The sequence below is a fragment of the Chamaea fasciata genome, unplaced genomic scaffold (genome assembly GCF_029207755.1).
Source record: "Chamaea fasciata isolate MVZ Bird 193981 ecotype frontalis unplaced genomic scaffold, bChaFas1.0.hap1 SCAF_48, whole genome shotgun sequence".
NCBI classification, from domain to species: domain Eukaryota; kingdom Metazoa; phylum Chordata; class Aves; order Passeriformes; family Sylviidae; genus Chamaea; species Chamaea fasciata.
This window is the reverse complement of record NW_027094133.1, coordinates 723,387-734,933: the sequence shown is the minus strand read 5'-3', so window position 1 is coordinate 734,933 and position 11,547 is coordinate 723,387.

Here is an 11,547-nt window from a genome sequence, read left to right as displayed (position 1 = left end):
AGCAGGACCCTCACCCTTGATGAGCAGGCTGAGCTGGAAGACGCCCTTGCCCGTGGCCCACGTGAAGAACCACACTGCTTCTCCTCCCCCTGACAGCAGGGATCAGTCCCTGCCATTGCACTCGCCCTCTCAGCCCCGCACACGTGCCCACCTTCCCGCAGCGGGCAAGGGCAGCAGGGACAGCAGTGCTCCTCAGGTGCCGGCGGGACACGGACAGCTGCCCAGAGGAGATGCTGACCCTCTGTGAGCCCAGCCCAGGCCATGCAGGAGCCGGCCCAGAGCAGGGGCTGCTGCCTCGGGGCAGCTCCGCGCTGCAGCGGCCGGCCGGCAGCGGGACTCTCCCAGCTAAGGAAGGCTCCAGCCTCGGCGCTCACACCAGCCCTCAGGGCCAGGGCAGCCACCGCCACAAAGCTGCCAAAGCCCAGGCACCAGCACTGACAAGCAATGGCAAGAAGGCACGGCCACACCCAGCCCCTTCCAAGCTGGTGCCCCCACTGAGGACACGGCAGGATTGGCTTGGAGAGCAGACACACCCAGGTGCACATCAGTGCCCTTTTGTGCCAACAGGTGACGGGAGACAGAGAGTCAGCTGGGCTCTCTTCTCAGCCCCACTAGGTCTTATCTGAGGGCACAGGACCGGCAGCTGCTCTGGGCAAGAAGCAGCTTCAATGACTTGTGCTGTAGAATCACAAAGGGCACCCAAGTGAGGAGGATCATTGGGTCCAGCTATGCTGACGCGTGCTCACAATACACTGTCCCTCAGAGAAGAAAGACACAAGACGTACTCATGAACCCCAGGAAGTCATCCTCATCATACTCCATCTCCTGTTGCTGAGCAGCAGCTTTGTCAGTGCTGGAGATGAAGGAACTGCCCAGGCTCCAGTGCTCAGCTGGGGCAGGCCAGGCCCCTTCAGGTGACACTGCTGCTGCAGCAGCTTCAATAGAAGAGCCTGTGGAGATCTGAGACAACAAAAGAGTTTGTGTCAGAAAAGTGGCTGGCAGAGATTAGCCCCAGATCCCATTTTAAATGCAAGCCCTTAGGAAGGTGCTGTCAGCCAGTGACTGGGAGCTGCTGTCAGGCTCAGCTTTTTCACCTTTCTGCCCACAATTCACATTAATTCAGCCATTTCTTTCTGCTTCCCTGCCCACCTCTGCTTCCATTTTACCAAAAGAACAACCTGGCAACCAAGGCACCAAAATCCCTGTCTTCAAACAGCAACTCCACGTCCCCAGTGTGTCTCTGAAATGCTCCCGGGTAAGCACAGCCAAGAAGCTCCCGGGGACAAACTGCCCCAAAGAGCTTGTGTTGTCACATCAAGACTTTTGGTGCCTGTGGGTACTTGGCACGTCTGTGGAGAGGGACAGGTGTCCCCAGACCACAGCGTCCCCTACGTATCCACCAAGGCTGAGCACAGTGCCTTTGGCATGCTCCCTCCTCTGCAGACAGGGAACCTTCCTGCTCCAGGCTGGCCCCTATCAGAATCCCAGCAAGCTGGGGCCTAAACACGGCAGCTCAAAGCCCATTTTCCAGCTGTCACTGGCTGAGGGGAATGGCTAGGTCTGGCAGGACTGCAGCACTCAGCATCCTCAGCCACCAACAGCAAGAGCTGGCTGCTCAGAAACTTGCAGCTCTGCCTCGCACTAAAGACAGCACCCTCCAGAAGAGGCACTTACTGGCTGGGAAAGTTCCGGCTGTGGTGTGACCACAGCTGGAGCCTTGTGGTCATTTGGCTCCTCTTCGGCTTCTTGTCCAGGAGCAGAGGAAACCGGAGGGGAGTCTGTTCTTCCTTCAGTGATCTGTGGACAGACAGGAGCGTGAGACACAGGCTCATTTAGAACCTTCTTTCTCTTCAGCTCTAGAACCAGCTCTACTAAGCACAAATCATCAACTTGGAGAGCAAGGGGATTCTAAGTCCCTCAGACTAAATTCTAATGGGTTGATTCAACTGGGCACTGCAAATTGCTCTGAATTAGACAATCCCCCCTGGCTACTATCAGGAAGCAACGTTCTCTCAGCAAAACTGGACTTTTAGTTCTTTTAAAGCTCTGGAATGGAAAATTAGGAAATAGGCAGTGATGCCTTTGCTCTTGCTGCTGCAGACATGGAAATGGATTTTCTTGCAGCCTACTCAGCTGGCCCTCTACACTCTACTGCCACAGGCCAAGCTCACAGCTTGCTGCACAATTCTTAAACGCCAGGAACATCAAATGTGCCTTTCTTACTCACCTCAGGATCAGCACCTCTGAATACCCGGCTCAGGTGACCTGCAGTGGGCAAGGGAAAATGAAGCAGATGCTTTGAGAAAACTGGAGACAACCACAGCATTTTTAGAAGATTTTCCAAGAAGGCCTCCCAGTCTACATTTTCAAAGTTGTCCTGCTTGACCCAGCAAATAGAGGAAATGACAGACTCTGCTGACACAGACTCTCCCACGGAGGGAACGCAACCCCTGCAGGTTCCCTTGCAAATGCTGCCCGCACAGCCCTGGCTACACACAGCCCCTTTTGAGCTGAACGTGTTGACAGCACCTTTACCCAAGTGGCATCCAAAAGGTCTTTCTGTTTCCAAATTAACTCAGTCCCCAAGAAAGAGCAGGAAGACATACAAAAGGCAGGTTAGGTGACACCCAGGGAAAACCTCTACTTACGTGCCAGGTGAGTCAGGAAATAGGTGGAATATCCAACTCCATAAACGGAGCAAACTACAGCAGCCAGTTGCCCAATCATTGTGGCAACTGCTGTGCAAGTTTGCCAACTGTTCTCCAACACTATCAAAAAGCAAGTCTCCTGTCAGTGTGCACGTGCCCACTGACAGACGCCTCAAGGTGCAGGACGCTCCTGCACTGAGCAAGCCCAAGAGCTGCTCTGACACCCCTGAGGCCTTCCGTGCACCAAGGCAACCTTGCGATGTCACCATGACCACGCGGCAACCGTGCCCTGACATCACAAAGCAAACGCTCTGCCTTGATCTGTGAGTTGATACAGATGGAGAGACTGATGTTTGTGTAGGCCTAGGCTGCATTTTTACCTCTTTCCCTCCCTCAGCTGCCTGTTTCAGCTCTTGTTTCTCCCCCTGTGCCCCCTGTGTCCCCTGTTGCTGTGCTGGGTCCCAGCTGGCGGCCGGGCCGGGCGGAGCAGCAGTTCCAGCCCCGGCTGTCCCTGGAGCGCTGGGAGCTGCCGGTGGCCCCAGGCACTGTCCCCTGAGCCAGTGCCATCTGCTGTCCTTGTCCAGGGGTGCTGCTCTGCAGGGGAGGAAGCAAGAACAGAGTGAAAGGCTTTGAAGATGGGGCGGCGGGAATCCCTCTGCTTAGATTTCTGTTTAAAGATATATGGACTGTAGCATAGAGAGGAATAATTACATGGATATTTAGATATGCGGGTTGCTTATTGTATAGGAATATATCTGTATATATCTTGGTATATTTATAAATGTATTCTCCCTATATATGTGTCTGTATATATGCATACATCTTTGTAATAACATATGTTTATATGGATGTAAGTATATGTATATGTAAGTATGCTGTTCGATGTGTGTTTTAATTCTATTTCCTATGAATACAGTTGTGTAGGTATTTCTGTTTATGCAGTTGTAGTTATATGACTCTTTAAATAGGTATATTGGTATTCCTAGAAGTAAATATATCCAGTTTTCTATTTACATCTGTGTATTGACTTCTGTATTTTGAGGTGGGTGTATCTGGGTGTATCTTTCTATTTAAACATGTTTGGAGATGTATAGTTGTGTCATTGTATCGATTGAGATCTTTGTAGACGACTGTTTAGACAGAAATACTGATATTTTTGTATCCCTAGATGGGCTTTAGGCTTGCAGTAATATGTAATAAATTAAGTTGCTAAACACCTAATTGATCTTTGTGTCTAGTGAGTTGTTGTAGATGTTGGCAATAAATTAAGGTTTTCTTAACTGAAGTGGATATTTCTATATTTTTTATATAGCATTGTTGTAAAAATTTAAAAAATCCCTTTTTTAACTTAAATTGAGATATATAGTTAAATTAAATACATAGTTGTATAGTGTCAGCGTCGGTGAAGCAATTTGTAATAAATGACATTTTTCATGTGAAATCACTTCTGGTGTATTTGTCGATCAGCAGCGCAGCTGTAGGAATCTGCAAGAAAATACAATTGTCAACTGCGATGGGTGTTTTGTGATTTGTGCTGTCCAGAGCAATGAGCAGTTGTAAATACTGGAGGATTTTGGCCATGGAAATCTCCATCCATGCCCAGCACATGCCCCACTTGCACTCAGGCTGGCCAAGGCAGGTGCAGATTTGGGATGGCAGCAGAGCCACACGTTGGCTGAGAACTCGCTGCAAAGGCAGCTGAGAAAACTCCGGGATTCCACGGAGCATCCAACTCCAACCAGAGCCACCCAGGGAGAACAAATCCACCCACCATGCCATGGGCAGCTCTTCAGGAAGCGCTCCAAGTGTCCCTCTGAAGGTCATCCTGGAGCCCAGGAGCCAACAGGGATCCTGAGCCAGCTCCGCTGCCTTTGGCAGCACTTTGCAAGTGAGCTGCAGCAAGGGGGAGGCCGCAGGGACTGTGAGTGCTGCAGGCTGGGGATGAAGGAAGGGCCATGGACACTTGGGCTGACATGCTCAGAAATCCACAAGGATGGTGAAGAACTGGGAAGCAACAAGTTCTCACAGCCACAACAGTGATGGAAGCCCTTGGTGTGAAGTTCCCTGGGGGAACTCCCAGGGGAGTTGCTGCTAGGATCAGCAGCAGCAGAAACCAGCAGGATCTGCTCCTTTTCCTGGCTCTGTGTGCAGGGCACAGGCTGTGATGGCCCTTGCCCCACAAAGCCCTTGCCCATGGAGGCTGCAGGCTCAAAGCAATCCCATTGCAGAGAGAGGCTTTGCAGTTGAAGTCCACTGCCCTTGTGTTTCGGGCTGGAATGGCTCTCATGCCGAAGCACAGCAGGTAACCAGGGCTTTGGGAGGCAGAGACTTTAGAGGGAAAGAGAGGTCAGGCACTCACATGCCTGAAACTCCTTCAGCTCTCTTCTTTTGTAGAATGAGAAAGAAGCAAGCTGGGGAGAGGCACATGCAGTCCTTTGAAAAAACACAGTGTCTAACAAGTCCTGTGGCAGAAGAAAAATGGGTAACAACCTTGCCTTGTTTTCATAGCCTGCATCTTCTGCAGAGGAGACAATGGGATGGGCAGGAGGAAGGGGAGGGGAGGAATGACTGTGCTAACCCAGTCTGCCTTGCTGTGTCCTGCTATACTTTGTAGCAGTGAACATTAGAGGTAATGCCAAATTCCTATTTAGCACCATGACACGCTGCTGCTTCATTGCAAAACTGCCTCAGTGTTGTTATAAATACATACTAAGTGTTTGGCTTTTTACAAATATGAAAATGAATCTTAGATGTGTTATGGTAGAAAGTTATGCGATAGTAATATACCCTCTTGTAGTAGTGGGATAAACACAGTTTTTAGGCTATAGCAGATGCTTTTTGTAACTAGCTCAAAAAATAAAAATAAAAGAACCAAAACTAAAAAACAAACAAACAAACAAAACAAATGGGAGAAGCAATTAAGAAATTCCTCACAGCATCTCATGTGGATAGACATAACAGCAAGGACACCTAGGACTCCAACAAGAAGAATTTATTGCCTTGGTTATCAAGAGATTTGCGACTTTGTGGAGCCACAAAAACTTTATGTGCAGGAAAGAATGGTGGGGGAGAAAAGTTGCAATTAAGCAGAAACACCTAAAGTCAAAAGGAATGTTTAAATCGCGGATGAAATGTATGAATATGCCATACCTATGGTATTTAAAGGTCCTTTGTTGGCAAGCCGTGCCTTGAGTGGAAACACCAGGCACCCAGATGTCTGTCATTTTGCTTTTCTTATGCCTCTTCTTGTCTTATTGTTTATTATTAAACTTTTAAAATTTTAACAAAAAATGAACTGTGTTTTTCACAGAGAAAGTCAGCTGAATTTCTTGTTAGTTACATTAGATGTGGTGAGAAACAGTGACAGTGATTCAAACAGGTTTTCTAACCTCATCATCCAAAGGGAATTTAGTGTTCCCTTTTCTTCATTGTATGCACAACAGTTTGGAGTTGTTCTGGATTCTTCAAGGGGGTATCCACAACCGACCAAAAAAGAAAAGGGGGATTATTGCATTCATTCTCTTTTAACACCTATTTGCACTAAGCTGTAGCTTCAGCTTAGTAAGGAAAAGGAGAGATTGTCTTTAGTCATGCAGTGTGGAATCAATGGTGTAGAACAGCAACCATCCCAGCTGTAAGAACAGCGTGTTCTTGCTCTTAACAGGACATTGTGGATAAAAAAGCACCACAATGCTCATGATTCACGTCTTAGGTAAAACCAGAATGGTTCATGGTGTCAAACTAGCAGGTGATAGAAATAACAAATGTCCCTGGGCTGGGGCAGAAGCAGAAGTTTCCCTCTCTTCCCCCATTTCCTGAGGTACTTGAGAGCTACATACTTCCCAGAGTGCCCAATACCCAAAATTCCTCCTTAACATACAACCCCCTTTAAACTTTGAATTTTTATGGAATTTATGGGGTTTCCCCAATGTTTCTTTCATCTTTCAACATCCATTTTCATTTATCAGCAAACCCACCGTTTGTTTGTGAAGGCAAACATCTTCTTTTCCATTCATCAATCAGTGGGATCCTTCCCATTGTTTCTTTTCTCTCTCAGTGCTGGTTTCATCCAGCAGCAGACCCAGAGTTTGTTTGTAAAGACAAACCTGTCATTCCTCCCAGAAGTGTCAATGTAAAGATAAATGTCAATCTTTAGAAAGCTGATGAGTTATTTTCTGATTGGGACAGAGTGTGAATAGTAGAAAAATTCATTTTTTTCTTTGTGACATCTGAGACTGACCAAGCCAACAATTATGAGGGAGAGGTTGTCACCCTACATAAAAGCTGCTGGATTTCTAGTTTCTCTATCAAAATAAAACCAGCCAAAACCCATGCTACCAAACACAATAAAAAGGCCCACAAACAAATTGATCAAATAAGATAATTAGCAAAACTTTAAACAAGCAAACAAAAAGTTTTAATATCTATTGAATATGTAAAACAGCAATCCTTAAAAACACAGCCATTGAAAAGAGAAGGGTGTGTGCTTTCCGGTGAGGCACCCCAGCTGAAACGTTTGCTCTTATGTCTCCTAATTGTCTGTCTTTAATTTTTATTCAACTCATAAACATTTGAAAAGAGAGTGGAGCTCGTTTTTCACACAGTGGAAATGAATTCCCTCCTGTCCTGGCAGTCCCTGATGAACACTCCCACTCCGGTTTCCCTGTAGATCCTTCAAACACTGCAAGTTTTCTCTTCTCCAAAGTCATTTTGTTCTTGAGTTCTTTGCTCCAAAAGGTTCTTGCCATATTATTCAAACCCTTGAAAAAGCTATTTTTTTTGAACTGTGAAAAGCTCCAGTCTGCTATCAAATTTCATCACCTTACACCAAAAACTACCTGAATCCTGTGTGCACATCAATTGCTTTCTGATTAAAAAGATGTTCTTCTTCAATAAAATGTGCTTTTAACGAGGCAAAACCACGTTAAAAAACTTCTGGATTGAAGCCAGAGGATTTATTTACCTCTTCAAGGTGTAGAAAGCAAAGGGCTGAGTTTTACCGGAGATGTTGAACAACACGTTCACTTTCCAGCGACTCTGGCATGAATTTGGGAAGGAACCACAGAAGAAAAAAAAAAAAAGTCAAAACAACTTCTCACAACACACAGGTATCATGTTGGGAATCAGCTGCAAACTCCTCTTGGACATAAAACGCTTCATTTCCCTTGATCTGTGTCTTTTCAGAGATGTGTCAGAAGAGAACTGTGTTATTAAATGGATCACGTTCAACTGCTCTGAAGTGGTTTTGATTCCTGGAAACCCGAGCATCTCCGTTTGCTACAGCTGCTGTGAAAAACACAGGCTCGAATGACAGGGCTTGGTTAGGAAAGGAGTTGTGCAACAAATTGGGAAGTTTCAGGGACCAGCTCAAGGATTTCAGTGACAAACTCGAGGGGTTTTGTACAAAACTCGAGGGTTTCTGTGACAAAGTTGAGGATTGCAGTGACAAACTCGAGGATTTCTATTGCGAACTCCAAGATTTCTATGACAAACTCGAGGATTTTTATGACAAACTCCAGGATCTCTATGACAAACTCGAGAATTTCTAGGACAAACTCGAGGATTTTTGGTAAGAAACTCGAGGATTTCTGTGACAAACCCCAAGGTTTCAGTGCCACTTGAGGGAGCTCAAAGATAATTGACCTCGCAGAGCCACCTGGAGTTTCCTAATTCCAGGGAAACAATTTCTATCCACAGATAAAACGCATCACTTTGGAAAGCTAAAGCTAAACCGAGCCTGGGGTTGTCTTTTTCTTGTTCTGTGTAACACCAGGCTCTTTATCAGAGAGGAAGAAATCTCAGCCACGTATCCGGAATATTTACCAGGAGAAAAGGACGGTTTTCCATTTGCTGATTCCCAAGATTTGCCTTTCTCCCCTGTCACCTTCACCTTGGCTGTGACCTTGCTGTGCCCGTGATGTTCCTGTGAGTTCAGGCACATGCATTGCAGGGGAGTGTTTATGTGCCAAATAAATACAGTGGATCGCTCTTAAACTCAGCTTTAGGATGTTTATTACAGATGGAGTTGCTGCCTCTCTGTAAATCAGAGCACTTAAAGTGCCATATGATCCCACAAAGGCTGTGTTTAGCAGCAGCAAATGCAGGAAAAGCTGTGTACAGGACTTTAGAGGGGCCATAAAATCCTGCCCTCCTTGCAGTGCAGGTGCAGGCAGCACGGAGGGCAGTAAAAACTCCCAGGAGACAAGGATGAGTCTCGGGGTTCAGCTCCTCAGAGTTATTGTCCAGCCCGGCCTTGGACACTGCCAGGGATGGACACCCCAGGATGGACACCCCGTGCCAGGACCAAGGCTGGTGCACATCAGGCACCCAAACAAGCCCCAGCAGCTGCAGCCTCGGCGGGTTTAATCCCAACCATCCAACATTCCCGAGCCGGCAGCACAGCAGTGCTGACCTCTAGTGAGAGGTCCCTGGAAAAGGGAGGATTTCTTGGGATAAAGTTCCCTTCCCAAAGCCTCCAAAAGCAACACCAGAACCCACAACAACCAAAAAGCACGGATGACAGTGTCCAACGAAAGGTTTTCTTTAAAAACCACCCCAAATTCACAAGGAAAGCGTCCAATCAAAGCCTCAGGGCTGGTACCGAGGAGCCCAGAAAGGACCAGGACAGCTCAGGGGGACAGGGAGCTCCCAAACTGCTCCGTTGGGTCCCCTCATTGTCCTCCAGAATCCAGAACTTTCACCCAAAATGTCCCTCGGGAAGATGAGAATTTTCCAGGCACCTCAAAAAAATCTCCACTGCACAAAAATCTCTTTTAAAACCAAGCTTTGAGATTGGGAGTTCTGCTTAGATTGAAACAATGAAATTCAGGATATTCTACATCAAATGCAACATTTTTGATTCTAACGGACTCCTCTCCCTGCAGCCAAACAAACGTCAAAGGCTCCTGAGCTTTTTGTGGCACACCAGGATTCCCTGGAGCCATCCCAGGAACATTTCCTGGAGTATCCCAGGAATATTCCCCATTCCTGGGGCTCCACAAACCTCCTGCCCCTTTACAGCAAGCTCAGCTCGGGTCAGAGATAATTGATCCAATTACCTCCAGGAGGAATTAAAGCAAAGCAAAGCGCACTCTGCAGGAGCCCTGGGAAGTCCCTGTTCAGCAAGGAACTTCCCACCGAAATGATGGGAAAAGGATGAGTTCCAGCATGGAATTCAAGGCTTTTCCCTCCGGAAGCAAAATCCAGTCCTTGCATTAACTCTTTTTATTGGTTTTCAGTCACTAAGTCTTAAAAAATAAATCGGTTTTCACATTGTTCAGGCTTGGAGAGGTTAGTGCTGTTCCTGAGCTGGGATAAATTCCTGAGGCTGAGCACTTTTTGTACTTCTGGAACTGGAGATTCCTCTGCAATATTCCCTGGGGAGCTTCTCCTCACCTTTTCCTCCCCCAGGGGTTTTTTTTTTTTTTTGTGTTTGTTTGCTTTGTAATACACACTAGTAAAGAACTACTATTCCTATTTCCCAAATCTTTGCCTAAGAGCCTCTGATTGTAAATTTATAATTGAAAAAAGAAAAAAAAAAGGGGTTGAGGGGGGGTTTACACTCTCCATCCTAAAGGAAACTGCAGTTGTTTTGTTTTTTTTTTTTTATTACCTGGCAGATACCTGTCTTCCCAAACCAAGACAGATTTTGGTACCCAATGTGGGGCTTGAGGGCACTGAGAAAAAGGAAGAGAAATAGCGGTTCTTAACTAACCTAGTACTTTCTTTTCTGTGCGTTGGATATAAAAACCTCATTAAGCAGCATCATGTGGTCTAACTTAGCCTAGTTTGGATCGCATGTGATTGTGGCTGTATTCCTTCCATTTGCAGGCCCTTATCTAAACATGGGCCCTATAACTAAGGCTACTGTGACTGTCATCCAGTTTATTTTATAGCTTAATAAAGTGAAGAACTCATGGATTTTTAATTTCCTCTGGAAGGCAGGCACATGGATTCAGGGCTATTGTACACTAACTGTGTGTTTTTGGAGTTACTTTAACAATAGTACCTACTGTGAAGAAATGACACCGAGAGAGTTTTTTTCCCAACCCTTTACCCATCTCTTTGGGTCTGCCTCACCAGTTTTTGAAGAGTTTAAATCCTCTTTGAATGCTAATGATATCATACAATGGCTGGTGCTGCTAATATGCGTATTCTATTTAGCATTCAGAGATAAGGGAAGATTGACCTGGATAACCACCCTGATACCTACCTCACAGAATAGGGATGATACTCCAGAGCCTGACTCTGCCCCACAGCCTGCCTCAGAAAGGACCCACCCGGATTGGGTTGAAGTTCTGGTAAAAGAGATGGGCCAGATGCTGAGGGAGTACATTTCCCCAGCTCATGAAAAACCCTCCCCCTGCCCTGAGAAGGCGGAGACTGATGGTGCAGCAGTGGAACCCACAGACGTTACAACTGTCCAGGTTCCAGCTGAACCACAAGGGCAGTCACAGCCAGCAGCAGTCGCCCCTGTGGAAACAAGGAAGTGTAAAGTGAAATCGTCAGATTCTGGTATTAAGGATAAGAAAGGAGGGTCCTCACAGTCCACAGAAGAGCCACAGGTTGAGATCATCACTGAGTCCCTGACGTATGAAAGTCTACGTAATCTGCAAAAAGATATTGTACGACGAGGACGTGAGGCTTATACAGCCTGGTTACTTCGAGTCTGGGACCTTATGGGTACAAGTGTACAACTGGATAGTGCTGAAGCAAGGAATTTGGGACCCTTGACCCAGGACTCAGGTATAAATCAGGTATTTGTTAGAGAACAAAAGCCCCTTTCCCTTTGGAAACGACTTCTAATAAGTGTGAGAGAGAGATTTGTCCACAGAGACAAAATGCAAGAGCACAACAATAGAATGCGATGGAAGACCCTTGAAGAAGAAATCCAACAGTT